Source organism: Mixophyes fleayi, chromosome 4 (genome assembly GCF_038048845.1).
Source record: "Mixophyes fleayi isolate aMixFle1 chromosome 4, aMixFle1.hap1, whole genome shotgun sequence".
Taxonomy (NCBI): domain Eukaryota; kingdom Metazoa; phylum Chordata; class Amphibia; order Anura; family Limnodynastidae; genus Mixophyes; species Mixophyes fleayi.
In genome coordinates, this window is record NC_134405.1 from 205,624,336 (window position 1) to 205,643,939 (window position 19,604).

A 19,604-nucleotide genomic window follows, 5' to 3' on the forward strand; every position below is an offset into this window, starting at 1 on the left:
CCTAAATTTCTAGGTGTAAATCATCATCAATACTAGTACTACTACGGCAGTGTCAGAATCTGAAATCTTAGACTCACATCTAGCACTCATGGATACCCTCCTTAGACTGTCCTTAGGATTCTGTAACTGGCCAAGTTGTTCAGCCTCTGTTATTTTCAGGCACTGATTTGGCTGTTTTGGAGATGGAAGTGACAGACCTACACTCTGAGAGACAAGATGGTGCATGGGAAGTTAAGGAAGATGTACTACTGTGTTATGCACTCTGTTTTGAAATTGCCATTGTACTAGGTTTACCAGTACCAGTAGTAGCAGGACCCCTGCTAGCAGAAAGCCTGAGCCTTGTCTTGCCACTGCAGATAGTGTATGGAATGTTGGCTATTTTCCTTTTTTTGGACAAACCACCACATTCATCAGAAACTGAGGAAGAGCTGAGAGTTTTCTTTGAGATTGAATTTGACAAATAGTGTTTGGATTTTGAGGATGCTTTCGTCAGCTTTCTTCCTGCATTACCTTTTTTACTAGTAGAGTTCGTATCAGTAAAAGTATTACTACTGCCAGTACTGGTACTGGGGTGCTCCAGATCTGAACAGTGATACATGGTTGCCAAGAGGAGTATTACTACTACAAGTTGGAGCTACTTGTAGCTGTCTGCCACCACACCAAGGGAACATCCAATGAGATAGGGAAACGAGGTAATGTTATCTTACAATTCTATTGCACTGCTCCACAATATACAATACTTCTTATTTAGAAAAATTGTTCTTATTTGTTAACAAACAAATGTTATATTTTATTGAGGGATTGCGCTGCTCTAAATAAATGACAAGAATACTCAGCTGCGTTGAGATTCAATGAACTTAAAGTAGATGACACAGAATGACCCAGTACAACTTAACAAGTACTGAAAATTAGAAGAAAGCTTAGAATATAGAATAGAGTATTTTTGATTGGCTCTGCTGCTGATCCTCACACGCAAGCACAAGTTTTTGCCCCAATTAACATAAATGTCACTGAATGACCCTTTACAACTTGACAAGTATTGAAAAATATAATTTTTTTTTAGAATATATAATTTTTTTATGGGTTCTGCTGCTGAACCTCACATGTAAACACCCTTTTTTCCCCACTTAATATAGATGTCACTGAATGACGCTTTACTTCAACAAATATTGAAAAATAGAAAAAAATTTAGAATATAAAGTTTTTTGGAGGGGTTCTGCTGCAGTGATTCTAACAAGCAAACATCTATTTCCCACTTAATTAATATATTGCAGCCACACAAAAGATTACTTTTACTAGTAAAACTTAAAATTTTAAAATAAATAAATCTATTTGTTGCTAATAGTCATACACCAAAACCAAACTGTTTTCATCCACTAAATATACTAGTTAGTTCAGAATGATATCTAACTCAGTCTATATACAAGTACTATATATATGCATTAATAAAAACCAGTAGCCACTAAACATGTAAACTCTCTGAAAAACCAATTGATCAGCAAACTATTCTAGCTGACTGATCCCTACAAAGCTGCTTTACAATAATCACAACTATTCTATCGTTTTCTCTGTCCTTCTTTCACCCTGTCTAATGCTGTATTCTGTAACTTTAAGTGCTATTTTCAGAGCAGCGCACTACAGCTAACATCCTCACTATACGCTGTCTGTTCTAAAATGGCACATGAGAAAACAAGGGAGGTCTATATAGTTTTGCATGAATATCTTTCCTGAGATGACGTTGTGCCTCTTTTTGAGATCTGAAATTGACACGCAAAACAGAGTAATGAATCTCGGAACTGTCGAATTTCTCCGAATGTGTACTGCTCATCTCTAGATACTAAGTGTATTTTTCTTACTGCAGGTTCATTAGCAATATGTATTATTGGTAGAAATGTTTTCCCAGTTATAGATGTCCAGTGGAACAAATAACTGACAGAGCCTTAAACTTAGTATACCTTATGGAACTTCAATGTCATGTTTGTTTCTATATAATCTGGTCATGGAAAATTTGTGCATTTGCACATACATCCCCACCAACACCGCTAACTGACTCTCTGGTTATAGAACTGACAGATGTAAACACACAGAATCTACAGTCATTAAATATTTAAAGCAAATTAGCAAAAGAATCAGCTGGAATTGAATTCCTTCATTAAAACTCATTAGTCTTAGTATTATGCAGAGATTATGATTCTTTCTAATGGATTACTCTAGGTAAAGCTTTTTCTGCCAATGTATAATGAATGTGAGGATGTTGGCTCCTTTATCTCAGTATGACTGAAATAATAGCTGTGACCTATCTCACCTTTGGGTCCATTTCCGAGCCGACAGTCTGACAACGGAGGCAATTATGTGACCAGTGTGACTTTTCTTGTCCAGACAAGAACCTTTTTCCTTTCAATAAGAAGAAGTAGAAAAAAGAACATGATTTAATTGCAATTTCACTGTGAGATGGAGTCTATACATTGAATAACAGTAATAGAATAGTATTTAGTAATAATAATAATAGTGTTTGTTAGTGACAATAATGGTTATGGTAATGGTTGACTTAGAGTTTTGCAAGCTTCAGTTGAGTACTATCATTTGTACTTATAGAAATATGTGTTCTAAAACTTCAGACAAATCTCTTAGCAGAGTATAAGCAGAGCCGGATTAACATATTGGTCTTTTCTGGGCTATAGCCCAGGGGCATCGGGCAGCAGGGGGGTCTAACAAAGATTTTAACTTAATGCCGGTGATCGGGCCCCATTCATTCAAACTAGGCAGGCGCAGTCAGTACGGGCGCTGTGCATAGCGTGCTGCTTAGCGAAGAGGTCTTATGAGACTTTGACATAGTCTCACTGACAACCTCGCCCTCACTGACAGCAGGGCAAGAAGAAAGAAAAGGTGCCACATAGGAACTCTGGGGGCTGCAGCGAAGAGTACCAGGTAAGTTTCTATGTATGGCAGGAGTGGAGGTGATATACCGGGGCTGAGGGGGGCCGTGACAAATTACTGGGGGCCTCTTAGCCCACATTGGCTTAATCCGGCCATGAGTATAAATAACCCCTCTAGCCTTCGGTGGCCAAATAGCCAGCCCAACCTACACATCTACTCCTTGAGCCCTGGAACTGATAAGGGCATACCTCACAAGTGTTTTGGGGGACCCAACCCACTTTCCAAACCCCCAGTGGAAGTCTGATATCACTTCTGTCTTTTGCCATCACACAATAATGCACTTTGCAGATAGATAGCTGATTAGTGTACAGAAAGAAGATTCAGCAATGCACCCTGAGAGTGATAGCCCAATGGTATAATACAATATTCTGGAGTACAAATCTTTTTAATAAAAAACAAAACCAAAAAACGGGCAAACAACATGATCTCCACAAATCTAAACTTTTGCAAAAAAAAAAAGGTAAATTCGAATTAGGGCTTTCAATTAATTTTTTCAATTTTACGTTTATTTGGTAGAGGTAATAATTGGAACATTTTTAATTAATTTGGAATTCAGGTTAACATATACTATATTAACCTGTAACACTGTGCTTTACTTTGGTGATGCTTTAAATTAATTTGCAGTGCTTAAATTAATTTGTAGAGCGTAACATCTAATGAGGCAATTGTATTACTTTTATTGGAATGGGTGGAGGATTCGTGTTGGGTGGTGAGGATGGACACAAACACTAGTTCTGTAAATGATCACTGTGCTGTCTACGGCCTCCACTGTGTTAAACAATCTTATTGACTGAAGTGGCTGCTGCTTTGTATTATCAGGTAGCTAAGGAACATCCACAGAGGTGAATTGTGATTTGTTGTCACTCATGATTAGTCATTATTGGTTCCTCGGTGTAAATGTATCAAGCAGCGATTTTTTTCAGTGATTTAAAATTGTCGCAAAACGCGAGAGATAACCGGTGATTTTAAGTCCAAATACGCTATATGCATTAACCTGCAATTTTGACTTTCCATAATCCAATCTCTGGCGATTTGTGTTGATTTTAAAACACCTATCTCTCCCATGTTGTAGTCAAACTTGCCGGAGATTAAAATCAAACTTGCCTGAGTTTCAACAGAAACTGAAACTCGCCGAAGATTGAACAGAAATAAAAGCATGATGTTTGATCTATCATCATCATCATCACAATTTATTTATCTGGTCAATGTTAATATGACAGGAGGCAATTTAAATAAAGCATATTTTTTGTTGTAAAGTGGCAAAAATGATTATTAATTTTCTCACGGGGACAAAATATTTTATGAATAATTTAGTGGGCCAAATATAATTAAAGATTATATGTGAGGGATTTTTATTTTATTTTATTATATTACAGTGGCTTAATATTTCATCACCAGTGGGGCAATATTTATATTTTTATGATGTGGAAACACTTAATATTTTCTGATGGGGCACCATTAAAACTTATTACTACTAATACATTAATAACACCATTAATACTTGTGGCACTACCACTGTCAGCATGCATATGAGCACAGTAGTGTCACAAGTAAGTAGTTTAAATGGTGTCCCCATCAGGAAATATTAACATCATGAGAAAAAAATTATTGCCCCACTGTTAATAAGATAGCAAGCCAATATAATAAAATATTTAAAAAAAAAAAAAAGACACATATTTATTAAAGAAATTTGCACCCATCATGTGTAGACATTGAATTTGGTCTTGGTAAGGAACATATTTCAAAGATAAGTGTATATCAAAATAAGATGCATCTCAAGGGGAGGGGTTGCTTTACCTGCATTTAATGCGCAATTTGCATCCTAAGCTTACCCCTGCCACTTTACTACTCCGGGAGAGCTCCCAGAAATTCGGGAGTCTCCCAGACATTCCGTGAGAGTAGGCAACTATGATTCACATCCAACTCTAAACTAAACAAATGCAAATAGGTAGATGCATACAGATGTTGCACAGAAATGCCAGCCACCAATGCCTGTTTTTGTCAGCAGATCATAATGCAGGTGGCTAAGAATAGCCACAGGCACTTTACTTACCTGCAGGTCTTTCCCACAACTCTTTTTTAATTGTAAAAATTTGGCCAGGCCCATCTTTACCTTTGGTTCCACTTCATTGCAATTAATATTTTTGTGTTATGATCCCCTCAATGTACATTAATATGTAATATGTTGGTGCTTTATAACTAAAAGATAATAATAATGATGGAGCACATACTGTAGACTGATTAAAAAACGTTACAGAAATGTGCACAACTAATTTATTAGTAAATAATTTGCTAACCGTAAGCTAATTTATAAACATTTTTGCCCCTCTAAATCATAAATCATGCTTTATTGAAACGCCCATTGTGCCTCCTGTTATAATAACATTGCCCAGCAGTATAACAGTGATGTTTTTGGCAATGTCATCTATAGAAAGCAGCTTGTTATCTCTGGCGATTCAATTCAAACTCGGGCGAGTGTGCAAAATCGCAGATTCATACAGTTAGCAATTTGTATAGCTGGAGTGGCAAAATGTTGAGACTGCGATTTGTAGCGATTTGGAGAATGGAGGTTTTAAAAGAAACACTTCTATGGCGATTTTGCATAAAATTTCCGTTTAATACATTGGCGAGTTTAAACTCACCCGAGAAAATTGATGGAAATGCAAAATCGCAGCTTGATACTTTTACCCTCTGGTTTAGAACTAATGGAGAACTTACGCCTCATACCCACTGGTGTTTGTGGGAGATCACTGTAGGCTTCCAAATTCCGTTCACCAAGAGTAAATGCAAAAAACAGAGCAAGATGCATTCTAAAAAAGCAGAATGCAAATGATATTTTACAGCAACGCTAGTAAAAAAACGGCAAAGGGTATGATTACACTAGAAACAATGGTTAACATATTTAAAATGCAAGTAAAATGCATTTAATAAGCACCAGTGGGTATGAGGCCTTAAAGTTTTGCTCATTTTTGAAGGCACTCCCAGCTCACAGTGCTGCTATGATTATGATCACTGTTAGTTTTAAACAACATTGACTACACATTTGTAACAAATAATTGATCTAAAATCTTATGAAGGTTTCATATCAAAGGGACATTTTTTTCCAAAATGCCCTCCTCTGCAAACCTCTAAAGGAAATCACTGGCTTGCATTGAATTATTACATTATTCATTACAGCAAGCCAGAGATGCCTACTTGTCTTACATGTCTGTGTTTTTTTTTTAAATCTAGACAAGGCTTTGGGCATGAATTTCAGATGTTTTCACAGAGAAGATATTCCTTAGCATTCATTAGCATCCTAGATTTAACCGTGTTAGATTTCTGAATGTTAAATCTGGCAGTTAAATTAAATGCTTTTTAACTCACATATAAAGTGTAATATGGCACTATGTGTGCAGTGTCTATTCAGACGCAATTTAATTTACATACACACTATATATGTTACAACACCATGCATATACTCCACAACATGTGTGTCGTTGCAGTATTGCAGTGTGGAGTCCCTCTGTCAAAATGCGAAATGAGCCTTAGCCTCATCAGCACAGGGGTGAATTTTCAAGAGGATTCGGGCCTGCAATAAACATGTGACCCCCTAGGGACAAACACTGGAGCTGAATAAGCTCATCCTGGCACCTCTGGTGTAGTGGGTGTCAGGGTTAGAGTGAAAAGTGGCAAGGTCTGGCCATCATTGACTTCTTGGTTATACCGGCACTTTTGGAAATACATTGACCAGCATGCCCATGGCTGCCAGTAGCTGCTTTAGCATGCTGGAACTTGTGGAACTACAAGTGCCAACATGTCTTTGCAGCTAGGGCCCACTTGAACCTGTATTTCTACTGTAATACCCTGCACATCACAGGTATATTGCTGCATACACTCATTCAGAAAACTACATTTCTCAAAATGCTTCTAGAAAAGTTCATTACAAACGTGTCAGCCATTTTGGGGTGGAAAAACTGCAAACTATAATCTCTGGCTGCACACTAAAGACCCAGACTGCACTGGAAGTATGCAGAGACAGTTAGACTTTACAACAAGTTATAAAAGTCAGCGAAAAACGTGCATTTTAGCACCAGAATGTACTAGAAATCTCCAGGAGATTCTTTGGGACAAAAACGGACTGCTAGAGGCTAGTGGATAGTTGCTAGTTGCTGTGAGTGTGATGTGACTGCCATCTGTGTTCATGTAAGATCTACCCACAAGAACCCATTGAATTCTCTTGCTGGACTGATGTCCTGAGAGATGTGTGCAGTTAAAGTTCCAAATTTAAAAGCCAGCCGAAAAGGAAGCATCTTTGGCGTAAAGGAAAAGACCCAGCTTGCCACTGTCCTTCAAATATCAGCAGGACTCATATGAAAATAGATAAGTTTATGTTTTATTTTGCTTTGCTATGTTCAAGTTTTTAAAGTGAAACAATTGAGACATTAAGCAGTGTAATTAAAACCTCTGACCAAGACTGTAACATAGCTATTGAGTGTCACGATGCCGTGAGAATAGACCCACCTTCTGGTATTGGTACTGCTACTCCAGGAGGCGTGGAGTCTAAATGTGCCCCTGGTCTTCACAAGGGACCCCCACAAGGAGGTTTGGAATTCACGGCAGAGGCACGCAGGTCGTGGCCCTCCCAGGTAGCCACCAGAGAGGCGGAGAGGAAAGAGAGGTCATACAATCCGAGTCAGAACAGTGCAGGAAAATGAGAGCCAGTGGAGCAGACAGAGCAGGAGTCAGGGGGGAAAAACGAGGTCAAACCAGGAGATCCGAAATATAACAGGAGGAGATTCCAAGGGCTGAGTCAGGAAAGCCGGATCAAAAGTTGGGTATAGAAGGGGCAGAACAGGAAGGCGCCCATCCCCAGCACTTCCTGACAATGCGGGGACGGCGCCTGACATTGAGAGGCTATGGTGCTGTCTAAATGACAGCCAAATCTGTTATATTTATTGTGCTAGGGATATAGAGACGTGTCATTTGTTACAAGTGTTTGTCAGAAGTTTGACCCTATTGTGAAACTGCCTAAAATGGTTACTGAGCAGAGAATTGCAAGTTGTTTAACTCAACAGTTGCTGGGAGAGATCTGCTTATTCCATTAAACGGATTACGAAGTGATGATTGTTTTCCTTACACTTGAAATAATGTATTCTGCAGAATTACTGTTTCTTACCCCGAGATCAGGAGTCATGTATGCATCAAGTCAATAAGCTTCATGTTGCCAGGTAAACTTTACTTTAACCTGCATATTACAATTTATCCACAGGGGTTCTGTCTATTGTAAAGTGACCCTAGTCCACAGTCATTTTCTCTAAAGCATCTAACCTGATCAATTTGGATTAATCCTTGTTGCATCTGTATTGATTTCTGTATTGAGTGATAAGTGTAATCTGTATAATTACAGTAAAAGTCTATTGTGATTGATTTGTCTAGATAGTCTGCTGCATCAGCACTTAGTGTAATTGTCTAATTAACCTGTTAGCAGTTGTCTCTCAAAAGTAGTTATCCAGTGAAACCCATTTCACTGAAGCACTGGTGCCTAATTTCAAAGTGAGATATATTTTATTCAGTGACCTATGTGTTGTAGTGATTTATGTTTGCACATTGCTGATATTGTTGAAACAAAATTCCTAAACTGTTATTTGTTTTGTGACATGTTGAATAACAAAGGCACCGTTTTGCCTTTAAAGCCATTACTGCTTTAAATTTTCACTGCAAATTCACAGAATAGTGTTGAGGTAAAAAAATTGGCAGTTAATACATTGACCCTCAGAGTTGGTTACCTGGGCAGGGTTCCCACATGTTTTTTGATGACCCAAAACCCTAAGGATTTCAGCTCCATGCTGACCAGGTGTAGGCTCATTTTACATTTTGAGGACCAGACTCTGAGGGTCTCCCTGTTATGGTGTGATAAGCCCAGCCTGGCATAGTCGGATGCTAGTTACAGCTTTTCGGCTTTTTACATGTCGGTTGTCCCCTGCTTTAATGGTAACCAGTCCAGGCTATAGTACTGGTACTGGTTACTTATTTGGGGGTTGTGATACACAGGTTTATTATGTCTGTCATCATCATCATCAATATGAATCTTTACACAGACCTTTGGGACCCGCAATAAATACCAATCCTAAAAGACATATCTGGAGATGTAGGCAAGTCTAACTAGACCGGACCTCCAAAGAACTTGCTACTTTTAAGTGCATGCCCATACTATACTCAACTTGCACTTACATGTTCATAATCTGTCTCTGCGGGCATAAAGGACTTCAAGTAAAAGCTATTAAAACTCTAACTGCAGCCACATTTTATTGCACATGCTCAGTACAGTACAATGGAGTTTTACTGGCCGCAGTTGAACTCTAATTCAGGTCAATATTATATCCGTTTTATGAAAATGTATCACAAACTGAAATTATCAGCAATTTTTTAGCAATCTTTTGTTCAGGTGCTTTACAATAAAAATGTGTTTATTATAAGAAATAATGTACTCCTACAGTAAATTATTATGGATATTAATGTATCTTTCCATGTTATACAGCTGAAGTAAAAGTAATTCACAGGGTCCCTGGAGTGAATAGAGGAGAGTGTGCTTTTTCATTAATCCAGTCCTAGGTTTTTGGTCACTTGGTCAGGTAAAAGGGCTGTGTCTTACTCTGCGCTTTAGACAGGCTGGGGCTATCTACCATAGGTTTCTCATAATGCCTAAGGAAATCAGAAAATACAATACTATGATCATGCTGTATTGTAATTTTTGCAAATGTGATTGTTGTTGTTTGTATTGTGCTGGATGGTCATTAGGCTGCTCCCACTCCTGATCATAAAGAAGGGACTTATAATTTTATAGTTAGTTAGAGCCAGAAAGACAGGGGTTTCTATTTTAAGATTATTTAGTTTTTTTAAACTGCAATTTGAAAATAAAACTATTATTATTATTATTATTATTATTATTATCATTTATTTGTTAGGCACCACAAGGTATCCGCAGCGCTGCACACAGTACTAACAGTAGACTATACAGGGTGAAACCATACAGAACAATGAACAAAAAGTACCAATACTTCAGAGACTATGGCTAGTCATATGCAGTAAAGACGGAGCGGAAGAACAGGTATGGAGACAGGAGGGTAGGGGGCCCTGCTCATACGGGCTTACATCCTAAGGGAGGGTAAACAGACCAGGCACAAGAGGAGCCAGTTGAGGCAAGAGGAGAGAAGGGAGGACGAGCAAAGGGAGGAGATGGGGGTTAAGTAGATGGTTGGTAGGCTTTGAGGAAGAGGTGAGTTTTGACTGCACGTTTGAAGGAGCACAGAGTAGGAGAGAGACGGATGGAATGAGGGAGGTCGTCGGGAGAACTAGCTGGACTGTGGTGGTTAATGGTTATCTGTGTACCACTGTCTACCCCTATATCATTACCTGAGGTAACCAAAATACCAACTGAAACCTCTATATTAGGTATCAATCTAAAAAAGTGCCTTTAGATCAAATCCAATCCTCACCAAATGGCAAATTTATACATCTGTCTGAAGAATACAAAAATGTAAATTAATACAGTATTTAGGGTATATATATTTCTGCCTGACTCCCCCACTTCTTCCCTTCCATCCTTCATCCTGGGTAATCTCAATATTCACATTGATAAACCCATCAATTCTATTGCCGCCAGATTCCTTTCCCTCTCTTCTTCTTTTGGCCTCTCGCAGTGGACATTCTGTCCCACCCACTTTAGCGGTAACTCCCTTGATCTCGTCTTCTCCCAGTTCTGTCCAATTCACCCTTCCCACTCTCTGACCATAACATCCTTTTCATCAGCCACTCCCATCTCCTGTACCATTCCCATCACCCAAATCCACACACACTCAGCAACATCTTGATGCTTTTGACCCTGCCATCTCTTTCTCCACACTTTAACCATTCCTCCCTCCTATCACTACTCATGTCATCTGGCTGTATGCCTGTATAACTGCATTCTCACATCAGCCACTCTGCCACCACTCACAGGCAGTCTAAATGCCAGCTCTGGCACTCTCGCACATCCGAATGTCACTGGAGGAAATTTCATTCTATTACTGAGAGGTGGCGCATACCTTTGAAGTGCAAAACTGAGGTGTTTTGTGGTGTGTATCAGCGGTGGGCTTCGTAAGTCATCTTCTCTGTGCTTAGTTGGCTTACAGAGTCCATGTTTATGTGAGCAAGTCATGCCACCAATTAGTTCATCAACCAATAATGCTGATATGTTGCAATTAACCCCTCCACCCAGAGAAAGCCCTGCTTCATGTTATCAAAATGTTGGGTCTTGGCTTTGATTTGTTAATCCTTGGGATAATCTATAGGTTAGAGTCTGTTTTGTAATTTCTTGGAAATCTTATTATATACGGTACTGAAAATGTGGCTATGGTACATTGAATTAAATTATTTCAATTTTTTCCAATACTCCAAGGAACGCCTAAGACTAACAGCCTCTTTTATGTAGTATGTATGTTTACTTGTGAATGCTGAATTTATTTTCAGACACAAACCTGTCTTTATATAAAAAACATAATGAAGATTGTCATAAAATACCTTAAATTGTAGAACAAACAATAGTATAGCTTTTTGCTAATTAAAAATATTGTATGTTTCTATATAGAAAAACTAACTGCTTTATATCACATTGATATGGACCTGAGTCTCATTTAAAAATCCCCTCCTCACATTAAATTAGACAGGATGTTACTGAATGTTAATTGGTGCATTCTTCACAATCTTCCAGCAAGTACAAATAACAGCAGGATTGCCAGTGGTTGTAATAATGGAGGGTCTGCTTTCTATAAATTAAGATGAGATGCCTGCTTGTTAATTTATTGGGATAGAAAAAGTCTTCTAGAGGCTCAATCAGAGCTGTGCAGAAAAAGCAGCAGCAGCAGAAACACATATATACATAAAATATTTACATAGATAAACCTAAACCAGAATACATATAATTACAATTTTCCTTAAGATACATTTACAATGATTTGCTATGAATTACATATTTTTGTACTATCTGTGACTCATTATTGAAATGAATGAATGAAAAGAAATACGGAACTCTTCAAATACCCGAACGAACTCTAATCCTAGCTCAGATGTACACATATCTGTTTTCTTGTTAATACTGTAACATGTTTTCTCTCCTTATCTGCATTACATACCCTGCGGTGACAGTTAGAGCCCTGAAGCATCCTTACCTGTCAGTGAGCTATTCCTAAGGTTTGCTGTGGGCTCCTGTCTGCATTCTTGTTGCAGATTCCTATGCACACTGCCAGCAGACAGTACAGGCAGGTTCTCAGCTGTCACATGTTTTTTTCAAGCCAACCAACAGAATAGGCTTTACTATTATTAACACCTGCTTTGCTGGAAGAGCCCTTCGCAAATTGTTAGACATTGTATTTCATTCAAATATTTCTTTAGGAAAAATACCTGTATGGAATGTACAGTGTTGTTATCAGTAAATGAGTAATGCTTTTTGCATTTACATTTCGAGATTTGTTCCTCCTTTTGACTGTAATGGTTTCATTGTCTACTGTAATACATTTGTTTGAGTGCAGGCTGCGTGTTGAGAAGAACATTTCATAAAACCTCTGCTATGACCAATGCATTATGGTATTTTATTTTAATTGTTTACATGAAACATTTTTTTATTATACATAATATTACTAGTAATTAAACCAGTAAGTCATTACTCATAGCAAGATTTGAATGAAACTTATAGATGTAAAAATGTCTGTACCTAGAGTCATGCAAGGGGTTTTAGTAATACATATCGCTATCCTCAGAAATCACATGTGTTTCAGTTTTCCCACTGTAGTTCTAGTTTTACATACTGGACATCATTAATCAGAGCCATAACTTAGAATTGTAGTGCCTGGGGCGAGAAAGACAAATGCCGCCCCCCTAGCCCTCAATATTAACCAAATGAACCTAAAATATTCCTAAACTGCGCCCCCCTTCAGCGTTGCACCCTGGACGGTCACCCCTGTGGCACAGCCCTAGTTACGGCCCTGTCATTAACCAAGAGAGTACCTACCATGAAACAAGCTGAGAACCTCAATTCAGACTGCACCATCTTAGTAGTGCCATTAAAAAGGGTCTCGTCTCCTGGCTCCCAATATGTCTCTCTCTACCCCCCACCATCATTCTAGTCACTGGCGACTCACTGTAGGAGACTGACAGCATGAGTGTAGTGTGTACATGAGAGAAAGAGAGGAAACTTACTTAATTTCCTGCCCTTCCTGCTCCTACCATGTCAAACCGTATACTCGCAGCAGGGTGCGGGTGCAACACTGGATGGCAGAACAGGGTGGAATGCCATAAACTTATAATGTTATTTTCCTAGAATTCAGGATTCTGGTTCTCCTGGAATAATACAATTTGAATGCATTGGGCACCAAAAATGTTTTTCAGTTTCAACATTATGGGATCTCTTGTTAGTCTGGTCCTACTGATACTTTTGGGGATCCACATGTCTCCCCGAGTCCATACACCAATAGATGCGATTGAGGGATAGCTGCAATTGGGATGCTGTCAGTGTTTAAGATATAGCACTTTCACATCCTCAGCAGAGATGAAACAGCAGGTATAGAAGTGCAATGAGAAAGTTGAGACTAAGGGGGTAAATCTGAGGTAAGTTGGGGGAGAACTGAAGACACACGGGGCACACAATTGAGAACACCGTGGTGGACATGGGATCAGTGCTCTAATCATGCTTGTACAAGAAGAAAAGATAACTGCACCAACAATGGCTATAACTGCCTTTAAACTTGGTGCAGTAGGTTTATGTGCATGCTATATGTCTGTGGTTGTTGTTATTAGAGTTAGTAGGAGGTTTTAGGATTAAAGTCACAGAAGAGACTGTGTGGTTTATGAAGGAGTAGACGAAAAAGCACAGGGAGGCAAGGGGAATTAAACATGAAGCAATGGGACTGGGAAGACCAAGGGGTAGACATGATGTAAGTAGAACGGGAAGACACACAGGGCACAAAGGAACAGATTGAGTTCTGGAAGAATTCTGAAAGTGGCCTCATGTAGGCAGGACCAGAACAAATGTAGGCGGGGCCAACACAATGTAGGCGTGATTAGCACTCTGATGGTAAGTGAGACAAATGCTTGAGATGTAGATATTAGAAGGGTTATTGCGATGCTACTAGTACAACCGCCATACTTGTTAAACAGGCTTCTATTTGCAAAGGCAATCTCTTGCACATTAACACTGGCTATAATCCTTAAACGATAGAAAAAGCTCTATTTACCCTTTAATAAATAGGTCCCTTATTGCATGTAAAATCTTCAATGAGGAATCCCTGACTAACAGTGTCTCTAACCACCATCAGACTATGCACTATAAGGATTTTGAGCACGATGAATGAGATCCATAATGTAACAAAAGTTTACTATTAAGGCACTCAGCAAAAGTTATTAAAATTAAAATATTGTGCTTCCCTGCCATTCTTATGTGGCATGGTTATTCCTCTATTCATCATTCATGTTACTTCCGATTGGAGCCACCAGCATTGGTTCTGTCCACCACCAGATGAGGAAGGAAGGTGTGAAGAGTGGAGCATTGGAAGAAGAAGGGGAGAAAGTGTGATGCACAGTGTGTTGTGGGGGCAGAAAAAGAAGGGGCAACAGCATGAGGGGAGACAGGAAGACATACACATAAAGGGGCAGAAAGAAAGACAGGCATAATGTGGAGACAGAAACTCACAAACAATTTGAGAGCATGGGTAGAGAAATGCATATTGGGAAACAGACAAATGGGGAGACATTGGTACACATACAAAATTGGAGACAGAGGCACACAGAAAGGGGTCCAGGGTGCAGACACAAAGGGAGGGACAGAGGTGCATACGCAAAGGGGGGCCACAGAAATGCACAAACACAAATGGGAGGACAGCAGCACACACGAAGCGGGGTACAGAAGATGAACATGCTAAGAGGGCAGAGGCACACACACAAAGGGGGGGGGGCAGGAGCACACTTGAGAGGGACAGTTAGAAGGAAACGTACACATACAAAATTGGAGTCAGAAAAAGTAACTTAAAGAGGGTGACAGAAAAACAGTAATTAGATACAAACAGAGTGCTAGCCAAACATGTGGGGGATGAGTCAGTGGTGGGCAGAGGAGTAGAGAACAAGCTACTCCCTTCTCATCCATAGTAATGACCCGAAACACACCCCGTGTTGGATCCTGGGCACAGCTTGGACCTGTGGTCATGGCAGACTGGCCCCCTCGGATCCACCAGGCACTCCGCAGCCACCCAAACCAACTAACAGATAATCCAGCACTGGTACACAATCGCAATAAATACATCGCTAATTCATCCTACAAATTCTCCAATCTATTAAAAATCTATTTTATTTTTAATTCATGTGTTCTGGGGCGATTTACAATGCTCAACATTGCCATAGATATTTTTTTTTACGTTAGCATACATTGATTTTCTATGAGCTCTCCAGATGAATAAAACATTCTACTATATAAACTCATCTCCTTCCCTGAGGCTTTTATAGTGGCAATTTAAATAATGCAGTACCAGATTTATATACTATAGTTGCCAAGTTTAAAATAAGTTTCAGGGACATTTTGCTGTTGTGCACAGTGGGTGCTGTTACAGATATGAGTGTGTCCCTCAACTGTAAATTATGCAGCCCAAATAAGCCAGCATATGATGCTTTTTATATTATTAACTGCATGTTAAACACTGCTTTTTTTAATTAAAATTAATTTAATTTTTTTTTAGGCAAACTCCCACTGAGTCTTGAGACACCAATATTTTTTGACAGTCCAATAGATTGTCCCACACCCTATAAAGTATATCCATCACTATAAAGAAAATCTCCAGTTTATGGTGCATTATACTCTGAATACACTACCCATAATCGTACAATCCCATAATTGCACAGTGAAATTTGAGAAAATATCATAAAATGAATAAGAACGTAGATAAACATATCAATACATTTGGAAATCTAGAAAAATGAAAACTATCAAACATTTGGGGCATGGTCAGTTTCAACATTTATTTAAAAAAGATGTTCCCATCTAAAAATTATTCTAGCAGATTGGAGGAGAGAAAAGACAAAATTTCAATAATGGCATTCCTGAGGCACGAGAAACACGGGGTATACCTTGGAACAGGGGAGGCTAGTAGCTTACCTTTGAGTATAGTATTCCATTCTATTGTTGAGACAGGCTAGTAGTCTTCTGGAATGAGTTTCTTTACTTTTGTGGTGGTCTTTGTCATCTGTGTCAGTGGATAGGGACAGAGACAAATAGAAAGTGGGAAAAAGAGGAACAAGAAACAGGATTAACTAAGAAGAAGATATATAACTAGAAGACACATTCAACCTGGGTAGCATCACCCTCACTGCACCCATCATATCCCTGCTCAGCAAAGACCTCAAGTTTGCGCCTAACAATAAGCTTGATAGTTTCAATACCTACATAGACTTGCACAAATTCACCAGAAAAATCTGTCTGAAAAAAGAAATACATGAGCAACAAAGAAACAATAAGCGAGATCAGCCCAAATACAACAGATTACTTCCAAACAAATCTCAAGATGAAATCCAGCTTCTATCCCCAGCACTTAAAAGGAGCCTTTATCAAGACATTTGAAAGCCTGGTGGAAAAAGGCCTAGAAAATAGCCAAACTAAAAAAGGTAAGTACATGCAATCTTTCCCCACAGAAACAACAAGCACTAAACACACTGAAGAACAACAAGAACATTTTGATTAAACCAGATAAAAGGTGGAGGGATAGCCATTCAGAATAAGTCAGACTACTTAAAAGAAGTGCATAGACTTCTGGAAGATGACATAATCCTTCGGGAAACTCAAAAGCGATCCCATCTTCAATTACCACAAAGAACTTGGCAAGCTATTAAACAAAGGAGTAAAACAGAGATCCTCAACAAAAAAACACACCTACCTTATCCAGCCACACCCAAGAATACCAGTTTTCTACCAGCTACCCAAGATCCACAAGAATTTTAACAAACCATCAGGAAGACATATAGTATCAGGTATTGGCTCTCTTACCTGGAACCTTTCAGAATACATTTACCACTTCCTCCAGCCTCTCTCATCTGCAAACAGAAAAGCTACCTGAAAGGCATCACACAAGTTTTGAAGCTACTCAACAACCTAGAATGGAAATCAGCCTACATACTTTGTACCTGTGATGTGACCTCTACACAGTCATCAACCATAGATTAGGATATGCATACAACAAATACTTCCTTAAAGTAGACACTAGAAATGCCACAAACTCAGACAGAATTAATACTGAAATGCATGAACTTCATCCTGAACTGTAACTATTTCTGGTTTGAAGAAGACTACTACAAACAGGTACAAGGAACAGTAATGGTGACAAAATTTGCATCAGCTGCACCAACCTTTCATGGCCAAGTGGGAGGGGGACACCATAAATTGTAAAATTGTAGGCTCCCATTATCCCTTGTGTCCTCCTCCTCCTGGTACCTTCCTGTTGCTTCCGGTACCCCATCTTCATTACTCAACCTTAACTCTGGGCTCCTGCCTTGATCCCCTCCTCTTTTTTTCCCTCAATTACTGGCTCTGGTCCTGCTAGTTGAGCTCACACTCCTGGGTCCAGGAAACAAAGAATCATAAGAATAATCACAGAATTCACATCAAACACCAAGAAACAATCCTACAGGATCAGAGAAAAAATAACACGTGAAACACATCTTCCTTCTCGAATGCCCCTGTGGCTTACAGTATATAGGACGGACCATCAGAAACATCAAAACCAAAATAGTCGGGCATATCAGGAACAACAGGAATGAGTTACAAACCCACAGTATATCAGAACACATCAGGCTCCACCCCAATCATGACCCATCAGGATTATACTTCCTAGGCATTAAATACGTAAAAAAAAAGCAGGAATATCCACAGAAGAAGCAAGATGGATCCACAACCTGGACACCCTCACACCCAAAGGTCTCAACATAGACTTTGATCTGGAACCTTCTTGTGACAACTTTCCCACTGTAAGGTGGAATGGTCTTTAAAGAATACTACTTAGCAGAAAACAAGCACCATACACCTTACACTAAGTTATTGCACTTGTTCGCCACTGATCTGCCTGTTTAAATGCCAGGGGCTGCAAGAACAAGTTAATTCAAAATCAAAATTTGGCCGTATTTCACAGCATGCACAGTGTGGCAAAGGCCTTTTTCATATACTGTTAATATAAAGATTCCTCTAAATGTCAAAAGGTTACAGAATGTAGTAGAGGCTGTTCAGAGTTTCTGCAACTGAGGTTTATACCATGTGCAGGGACAGGCTGGGCTGGGGGCAGGGGGGCATCTGCCCCTTGGGCTGGTCACATAATGGGCTACCTTGGGCTAGGTACTGGATCACCTGCATTTTTTTTCCTTTAAGATGTTAGGCTGCTGATTTAAGTCTTGCCCTCCAGGTTAAAATTTGCCAGCCCTCCCCTGATCATATGACCTCTTTGCAAGTTCTGGATTAAACAAGGCTTCATGCCATTTTGCAAACTAACACCCCACTTCCTTACATAGGGGCTCAAGACACAATGCTAGTGTCAAATGGCACTGTGTTTTCCAGCTATATTTGTGAAGAAGCTTGGTAGGGGGACCCCATGCCCACCTCTCCTCTATGTTGATCTGGTCAGACCCACTAACGTTGCTTTGACCAGAGAACAATAGGGAAATATGGTGGCTGATTGTCCGTTTATTGACAGTCCTCCTACTTTTGCAAGGCCACCTTGTATCAGGATAACAGGATTATAATCATGACATTTTAGCACAGAGAAAGAATAACAGGTGACATAAAACATACTAGAAAAAATATTTTGCTTAGCTTGAGTAATGTTACTAGCATACAATCAGTAACGTTTAGATCAACACGGGGATCTACAATTCTTGTCCAAGGTTTAGAATGAACTTCGCCTCCAAGACACTCTTCACATCTAGGAAACTGGGACAAAATATCTCTCTTCAACCACCAACGAGGTTCCAAAGAATTCCCCACCCTACATATTAGAGATAATTACAGTAAGTGGCCGTAGCACTACATCTAAGTTCTACAATATATTTTGATTATCTATTCTGATAAAACAAAAGGACAAAAGATATTCCAATCTCAGCAGCCAACATTCCATTCCCAGGTAGTCTTATCGAATTTGTGAGTGGTACTTTAAGGCTTTCATCATAATTATACCTGCACCAATCAGGTAAAGCATGTTCGCTACCTGCAGTGGTTAAAGTGGGGGTGTAAACGGTGACATGCAATACCGCTACTTCTACTACTTTGAAAACTACTAAACTCCATACACTACCACTTGTAAATTTCCACTTTGACCTAAGCCTAAATATTTAGTTATTTACATAAACTTAATATAACTTGTATCATGATATATATATATATATATATATATATGTGTGTGTGTGGGTATGTATATATGAGTGTATGTATATATATGTGTGTGTGTGTGTGTGTGTGTGTGTATATATACATATATATATGTGTGTGTGTGTGCGTATATATATGTGTGTGTGTGTACATATATATATATGTGTGTGTGTGTGTGTGTTTGTGTGTGCGCACCCGCACGTGTGTGTGTGTGTGTGTAGATATAGTGACATAATCATGGGTGTAGGAACTATCACCTGGG

The 19,604-nt window shown here is 39.2% G+C and overlaps 1 long non-coding RNA gene across 2 annotated transcripts in view; it reads right to left on the minus strand.

The window, feature by feature from the left end:
* Positions 1-17,497, minus strand: part of LOC142152491 (uncharacterized) — a 46,432-nt gene extending 28,935 nt beyond the window's left edge. Inside the window, exons 1-3 of one of the 2 annotated variants that reach the window (XR_012691345.1) lie at positions 17,338-17,497; positions 16,094-16,181; positions 2,306-2,394 (exon numbers count right to left, since the gene is read on the minus strand). This is a non-coding gene — a long non-coding RNA (uncharacterized LOC142152491). Of the gene's footprint in view, positions 1-2,305; positions 2,395-12,125; positions 12,232-16,093; positions 16,182-17,337 lie in introns of those variants that run through there. The other variant, XR_012691344.1, reaches the window with a different exon arrangement.
* Between the last annotated feature and the right edge of the window lie 2,107 nt (positions 17,498-19,604).